We start from the raw sequence: 8,427 nt of genomic DNA, 5'->3' as shown, positions 1-8,427 counted from the left end.
AAAAGTCAATAAACTTATATAACAAAAGTTGTGGACATAGGTCCACGTATTGGTATAGCCCCCATATAACGGTACCCCCCGATTTACGGTATTTTGACGGGTTTAGTTACATTTTCAGACCGATTTAGCTATAATTTGACATTTAGGGTTCTTAAAAGTCAATAAACTTATATAACTAGTGGACATAGATCCACGTATTGGTATAGCCCCCATATAACGGTACCCCCCGATTTGCGGTATTTTGACGTTTTTAGCTACATTTTCAGACCGATATAGCTATAATTTGACATTTAGGGTTCTTAAGTGTAACTAAACTTATATAACAAAAGTTGTGGACCTAGGTCCAAGTTTTGGTATAGCCCCCATATAACGGTACCCCCGATTTACGGCATTTTGACGTTTTTATCTACATTTTCAGACCGATTTAGCTATCAATTGACATTTAGGGTTCTTAAATATCAATAAACTTATATAACTAGTGGACATAGGTCCATGTTTTGGAATAGCCCCCATATAACGTTACCGCCCGATTTCAGGTATTTTGAGAATTTTACCAACAAGTTTTAACCGAATTATCTGTAATTTGAACATTTGACATTTGAAATTCTTAGTGGTCACCACACCTCTCCACCAAAAATTGTCAAGAAAGCCCCCATATAACGGTACCTCCCGATTTTCAGTAATTTGATGATTTTAGCTACAAATATTAAACCGAACAAGCAGTAATTTGACATTTTAACTTCTTAGTGGTCACAACACCTCTCCATCAAAAATTGTCAACATAGGTCCATGTTCGGATATAGCTCCCATGTAACGGTACCTCCCAATTTTCAGTAATTTGGCAATTTTAGCTACAATTTTTAACAGAACTAACTGTAATTTGACATTTGAAGGTTGTAGTGGTCACCACACATCTGAATCAACAATTTTCAACATAGCCCCAATATAACGATACTTCCCTATTTTCGGTACTTTGAGGATTTTACTTAAAATGTTTAACCGAACGTAGGTCCATGTTTTTGTATAGCCCCAAAACAAACCTCCCGATTTTCCGTACCTTAGCTTTATTTTTTGGACGAACTTTCTGTAATTTGAAATTTAAAAGTCAACAAAAATTGTTCATTTAAGTTCATATTTTCGTATAGCCCAGATACCTCCGAACTAGCTGTTAATGACATTTGAAGTTCCCACGTTATGTACTGATTTTCGATATTTTGAGGATTCTAGCTAAATTTTTTAACCGAATTAGGAATTATTTGACATTAAAGGCTCCCATCAAAAACTGTCAACATAGGCCCATGTTTTATTATAACCCCTATATAACAGTACCTCCCAATTTCTAGCCCACCAAAATTGTCAACAGTTAGATATAGGCACCATAAAAAAGGGCCTCCCGAATGAAGCATTTTATGTACATTATCTGACATTTTAACGTACTCACTTAAAGTTGGGGACAGGAATGAATATTTTATGGTGGAGGGTATGAAAAGTTCGGCCCGGCCGAACTTAATGCTTTTTTACTTGTTATTATTATTATTATTATTATTATTATTATTATTATTATTATTATTATTATTATTATTATTATTATTATTATTATTATTATTATTATTATTATTATTACAACTTCCTAGCAGACAAAGCTCTGCGAGATACTGGATGTGCCGGGAGCAAGCACATTTTCTAAGTAACTTTGTATTCATTTTCTCACACCGACATTATCACAATTTGTTAACATAAACATATTATGGAAATTAAAATAATACCTTATAGTTTTAAGTTTCTTTATTTATGTATTTGTTTCACAATACCATTTGTAATGTTTTTTATATGAGTCTCAATAAACTTTAACTTAACTTAACTTAACTTAACTTAACTCAGAAATTTAGAATAAGTCTAATAATAATAAAAAAATCTAAAAAATTTAAATATTTTTTATAGCATTTATATTAAAAATGTTTCTTTTATTGAACATAAATATTGTTTGCAGGCATATTTAAAATCTGAAATAGTTTCAATAGCTTTTAGTTCTCTAGGTAGGTTGTTATAATATCTACTACCATTGCAATCAATTCTTTGCTTAGTTTTCTCCAATCTACACCTAGCAATTCGCAGATTACTTTGATTTCGAGTATTAACATTGTTTTGATTTTGTGATATATTTATTGTTTGGTGACCGATTTGTTTAATATTCTTAGCTTGTAAACCATCCCAAAAAAAACATTTTTGCGATATTTTGTTTTTGAAAATTTTTATAATTCAACAATAAAAGATAAAACCGTTGCTTAATCTATGTGGTTTTAAGTGTTTGTATATTTTCTCTAACACGTTTTTATAATGAACTGTTTTGAAATTCATAACAATTACAAATTCTTTATTATGTTTGAAATTTGCAATAGAAAAACTATATCAACCATTTTTTATGATATAATTTCTGTTCCACCGCAGTGTCGTAAATGTCTATTGGACAAAAGCATTTTTCTGTCGAATTTCTATGTTTTGTTTCGAATGCTAACAACATCAAGATTATTGAGCTTGAGGTCAATGTTTATATTTTACTAGCTGAACCCGGTGCGCTTCGCTACCCCGAATAAGGTAAAATATATTTTGACAAATTTATTTGTAGGCCAATTTTCGTCACTTGTTCCAACTTTCATTAAAATCGGGTATATAAAGCGTGTTTGGTGCGTCAAATGCATGAAATCGAACGGAAATATATCTGGGCGATATATCCAAATCTGAACCGATTTCAATATAATTTGGCAAATTTATATCTAGACCAAATTCCTGCACACATCCAAAATTTGGAGACATTATCTGTTACCATTCTATAGATATTTGCATAAAAAATCTAAATTTTTTAGATTGCATAATACCTGCAAAATGTTACACAGAATTCGCGGAATGTACATAAAATTGCTAAATTATTAAATATAAGTGCACTTTTTTCAAAATTAAAGCCCATTTGGTGGTCATATAGTTACATAAAAAATTGTTGTGGATCCAAACTTCACGGCGAATCAAATGAGACTATAATCATACAGATTGGTGTTATAGTCTGGATGTTACAGCCAAAATAAGCACATATTATGGTCGAAAAATAATTTTTTGTTTGAAAAAATATTTTTTTCACATGCATAGTAGAAAATAATATAAAATAAAAATTTATAGGAATACTTCCTTCATTTTGCTTAAATCTCCTAACAAAATAGACGGATTTTGCTTTATTGACATTCATATTAAAGCTTTCCCATTAGGGAAGCTAATTGGGTTGATGAGGATATATGTCAAAGCTTCTAAAATGGAAATAGTGGTCAAATAACCCATTTTTATTTATATGCATTTTAAAATACGTTTAATCGCGTAATTATCAAAATCAATTTGTCCGCATGTGATTTTCATGTACAGCAAGACCATATCTCTTAATTTGTATATATTTTTCGAAATTTAATTTGGAGGCTAAGATGTAGCATCGGCTGCATCTTAGCATTAAAAAACCTATAAAATATCGCTAATTTGCGCAAAGTGCATACAATTTTTGTCCGCATCCGATTTCAATGTCAACCATGAAAATCTACATCGATATATATCTATTTGAAGGCGATCAATCAAGAACCGCGGATGTAGCATCACACACTATTTTTTCGAATAAAATTAATGTAGCTCCCTTATCAGTGAAGTTTTCAAATCTCTGTTTCCGCTAAAACGAAGATGCTGTACTAGTTTTTTCATTGCAGTGGGAACGAACCGTAGAAAACGTGACAAACTACGCGATATTTCCAAAAACAATTTTAGATGATTTTTTCTACTTTGGAATTTCTTGTAACTCGCGTTTTAGTAGATGGATTTTCACTGGGAATGATTTATTGGGTCAGGAACTTAAAAAACTAAAATGTGCAATCAAGTACGAGGAAATCGAATGACAATTGTGAAAATTAGGCCCGAAAAATATGATTTTTAGAAAAATGTTCGCACAAAATTTCCGTATTTGGATGCAGATTTCTACGAAGCTGTGTAGACTACATTCACGACACATATATCAAATAACTCACAATCGCGAGTTCTACAATCCTATATACGATTTTTTGTAAAACCTGTTTGCGGAATGAAATTATAAGAAAATGTCAAAAAAACACTGTAAAACTGGCTTCAAAATGTCAGCATCATTTAATGGTAGAAGCAGTTCAAATTTTGAAAAGTAATACATTAGTGAGATGATCCTCATTTAGTTTGCTTCTACTTTTACTTTGACAGGAAAATCGAGAGAAGTGTGGTTTACTCACAAATCGAGAGAAAACAAAAAAAGACATGGTGGCTTCAACCCATTTTTACCCATTTTTTAACATAAATATAGCCACAGCTTCCACACAAATTATCTTTTAAGGCCAATATTTTTTGCCACGTCCAACAACATTTCATTTGATCCAAAAATATTTAATTTGTATAATATAGAACCACAAGTCGCGTATTCTAAAAGGGTAAACCTTGGCTTCAGCTATGTTAAATTTTCAAAAATATTGGTGATATATACCTTGGATTGGGAGGCATAATTTCATTTAAAAGAATTTAAGACTGGATTCCAGAGTTTCCCTTGTTAATGATCAATTTATGAGAAGATCCAGGATAGGAAACCAGAATTTCTATAAGTGAAGTCCGACGATTGGACGCCAAAATTAGTCTATTGACAGATGCACGATTTGGCGACAGAATTTGTCATTTGCATAACCGCGATTAGATGCTAGAATTTCTTGATGGATAGACTAACTACTGCTCAGCATTGGTTCTCTTCCTTCAGAAGTTCTTTGTGATAAGTAGACATCGGATTTTTGCATGTATTTGAAAATTATAATGTTAAGATATTTGAAAATTCAATGTTATTGTATTCGCTTTCTTTTGGTCTTACCGAACTGATATCACTGAATTTCATAACATTCACTGTAGTTGTGAGTTATTTGATAAATGATACGCCCAAAAATATATGGTATTATTATTAATTATTAATTATTAATTGTTTTGACCATATATAAACTGTGACATATTGTCAAAAAAGTTCTAAAAACAAGATAAAATTGGCCAAGAAGTCTTACGCCATTTGTATTAAAAAATAGTAACGAAAATTATTTCATCAGGAAAATAAGGTTTACATCTTTGCTAAATATGACATTTTCGCTAACATGAACTTTCAAAATTTTGGTAAGGTGGGCCCCCCCCCGAAATGAAATTCTGGCTACGTCCCTGGATCGATTCACATATTGCAGTCTTCGCGCCTCCTACATATAACAACGGTACAATATTTTTGGGGGGCAAATTCATACTTTCTGAAACATTGGCCTACAAGTACTAACAAGAATAAGTTTAAGTTCGAAAACTAATAACTGTTACTTCCGATTTCAGAATTAGTTGTAAATTGACATTTCAAACCAGAAGTCTGCTCATCAAAATTGTTGGCATAATGAAATATTTTGGTGTGGCCCCCATGTAATGATACCTACTAATTTTGAAAAACCGTTGGTTTAAGATCACTATATTTAATATAAAGATTTGATATGAACTATTTGTGTTGGGAAATTAGGTTAGTAAATAATGTACAACTTTGCTGATTTCTTTAAATATGAAAGTTACGTCAAGAAATTAATAAATAAATTTTTGTCTCTTTTTTAAGTTTCAGTGTCAACCTTGAAGCTTTTACTATGTTCAGTCACCCCAAAAACATTCACATCATGTATTACACAGTTTTTGTGCATGTCGAATTGCAGTTCCACCTCCTTTTTTCGTTGATACAAATACAATTTCAGTTTCTCCTCCTTCGTCAATGAAGGGAAAGTAAGACTAAAATATTTTGTGCGTGTATTGATTTTACGATTTTATTTTATTAACTTCATTGAAATTTTGACTGAAAATAAAATATATACGTATATTTTTTATTGTTACCTTTTGGAATTGACAAAATATGCTATTGTCTAGACAACATGTTTCAGTTTTTCTCAGTAATGGCATTTAAACCTCAAAGCGATGAATATATTTCAAGCGAAAAAGATATGTCAACTTTAAATATCTTTAAATTGTCAATCAACAAATTTTGTGTAAAATTTTCGAAGGCTTAAATATTGCAACAAAGTATTTATGGGGATTTCTGAGTGAAATCGGACACTTTTTCAAAATGAGGTTTTTGATTTCTTTAATTTTTTGCTGCGACGATGCCGTTCATCAGCAAAACATTTTAGTATATTTTCAGATTTTTTTATTTTTTTATTTTTTTTTTGACTACAGTTTTCAAGCATGTCACGCCTTGAAAAAGACGCAATTCTGTAAAAACTATATGCAAATAAATACTTAAAACTTCTTTAATATTGGTCTAGAAAAATGTTTTTCTTTGGATTTTTTTAATTTTGTTAGTTTAAAAAAAATTGAAAAATTAAACTACGTTTAATTACAAACAAATTTAAAGTCCCTTTTGGTAGTGGGTTTCGAATAATTACTATTTTTTCTTATTTTTTTTTTTAAATGTCGATACAAGTTTTCCTTTACACCATTGTGAAGCACTTGTTATTTTACCAAAAAAAATAAAATAAAAAAAAAATATTAAAATGTTTTACTGTTAAGCAGCATCACCACAGCAAAAAATAAAGGAAATAAAAAACCTCATTTTGAAAAAGTGTCCGATTTCACTCAGAAATCCCCGTACATATTTATTTTTTAATTTTATATGTGAAAGAGAGTTTTTGTGTAATTCATCTAATGTGGGGAAAAACATTTTATTTAATAGCCTCGTGGTTCCACAAATTCAGTGGTTTCATGTGTCGTATGACGAACACAAACAAAAAATAAATAAACATTTACATAAACCATACGACACCAATTACGAAAGCCGATTTTGATAGTGTTGTTCTTGAATTACCAACATCTAACAGACAAACTTTTGATAAGTTTTAAATTTTTACAGGCTACACGCTTGTAATAATAACAAAGTTCTCAATTTCTTCATAGTTTGAAAACATTGTATGTATGTCTTCCTTCATTGAGCCCCTCGCCAATCCCTTTACATTCAAAATAATACAAATGAAAAGCTTGCCGCGGCGAGATGAAATGCTTAAAGGCAAAAACATTAAACTGTACTTAGATGACTTTGCTATTGTTGTTTTTATTTTTATTAATATCACAGACAAAAAGAAGACAACTTTTTGCTTTGTCCAGAAGCGTTTCTGTTTCGCTTGTCTCCTTTTGTGATCGTTTAGTATTTCCATTTTTTATGTGTGGGTATTAATAATTTGACGTGTCGGTCTATTTGAAAAGTTTCATATACTTTGTGCTTTTTTGTAGTAAAAGCAGATAACATCATTCTCATAAGTAAACATCACATAAACACTTAGCAAAACAGTTTATTGTATGTAATAGAAAATAATTATTTGGAATAGGATATGGTAAACGCAAAATTCCTTTTGCAATTCCATTTGAAAAAAATTAAAATATTTTTAACGAACATCTCTACATTTTTTGTGTAGAGGTTAAGAAGAAATTTAGTTTCAAATGCGTTCTCGTTCCCAAATTGGCCGATGGACGCTAAGGTTATAGGAGTTTTAATTCAAATTTAAATAAAATTATTAAAAATGACTTTTTGATAAAATTTGAAATGGAGGTGGGGTTCCAATATTGATTTTGATCGTAACGTGTTTGAAATGGGCTAAAAATGAAAATATATGCCTAATTTTGTCACTGCTCTACAGATCACAATTATATTCCGATTAGAAAGGAATTTTGAAAAAGGTTAGAATATATCAAAACTTTTACCCAAACGAATATGGAAGAAATTCGTTAAAAAAGCAAAACTTACAAAACGTATTCATCACTTACACAAGATTATAACCTCATCTGGATGGTGCGCCAGTGAGACACGAGAATAATAATAGGCCTATACTCATTGGAATGGCAGAAATTTTCTCATGTCCCTCGTGGATATTGGAAAATTGGAAACGTGGGAAAATGTTTTCTAGTTTTATCTTTCTTTCTTTTGTATTTAAACATTTGTATGTAGAAGTGAATAAATATAATATAGGCCATACGAATTAACATCATTACCGTCTCATATTTACGCTAATAATGATGATGACAAAATATAATTTGTGAACATCACAAGCAACCATATTTATGGGGACACTTAATTGGATTTACTATTTCGAAAGCTGTCTGTCTTTTAAGTTAATGTCTAGATTGCACTGATTAAATTTTACCTTATCTAATTTTGTAGCAGACACGACAGCACCATCATGAATAGTAATAAATACATTAGTCAACGTATTTTACGTATGTAGTTAATTGAATAGTCAGTTTAGTACAGAAAGACGTCGCAGACATATTATATGTTTACAGTTAATACATTTATTTTTTCAGAAGTCAATAATAAAGATATATATGTAGATAACTCAGTTT

Source organism: Musca autumnalis, unplaced genomic scaffold (genome assembly GCF_047663935.1).
Source record: "Musca autumnalis isolate F117 unplaced genomic scaffold, ASM4766393v1 scaffold_2, whole genome shotgun sequence".
Taxonomy (NCBI): Eukaryota; Metazoa; Arthropoda; class Insecta; order Diptera; family Muscidae; genus Musca; species Musca autumnalis.
This window is presented reverse-complemented; position numbering follows the sequence as displayed.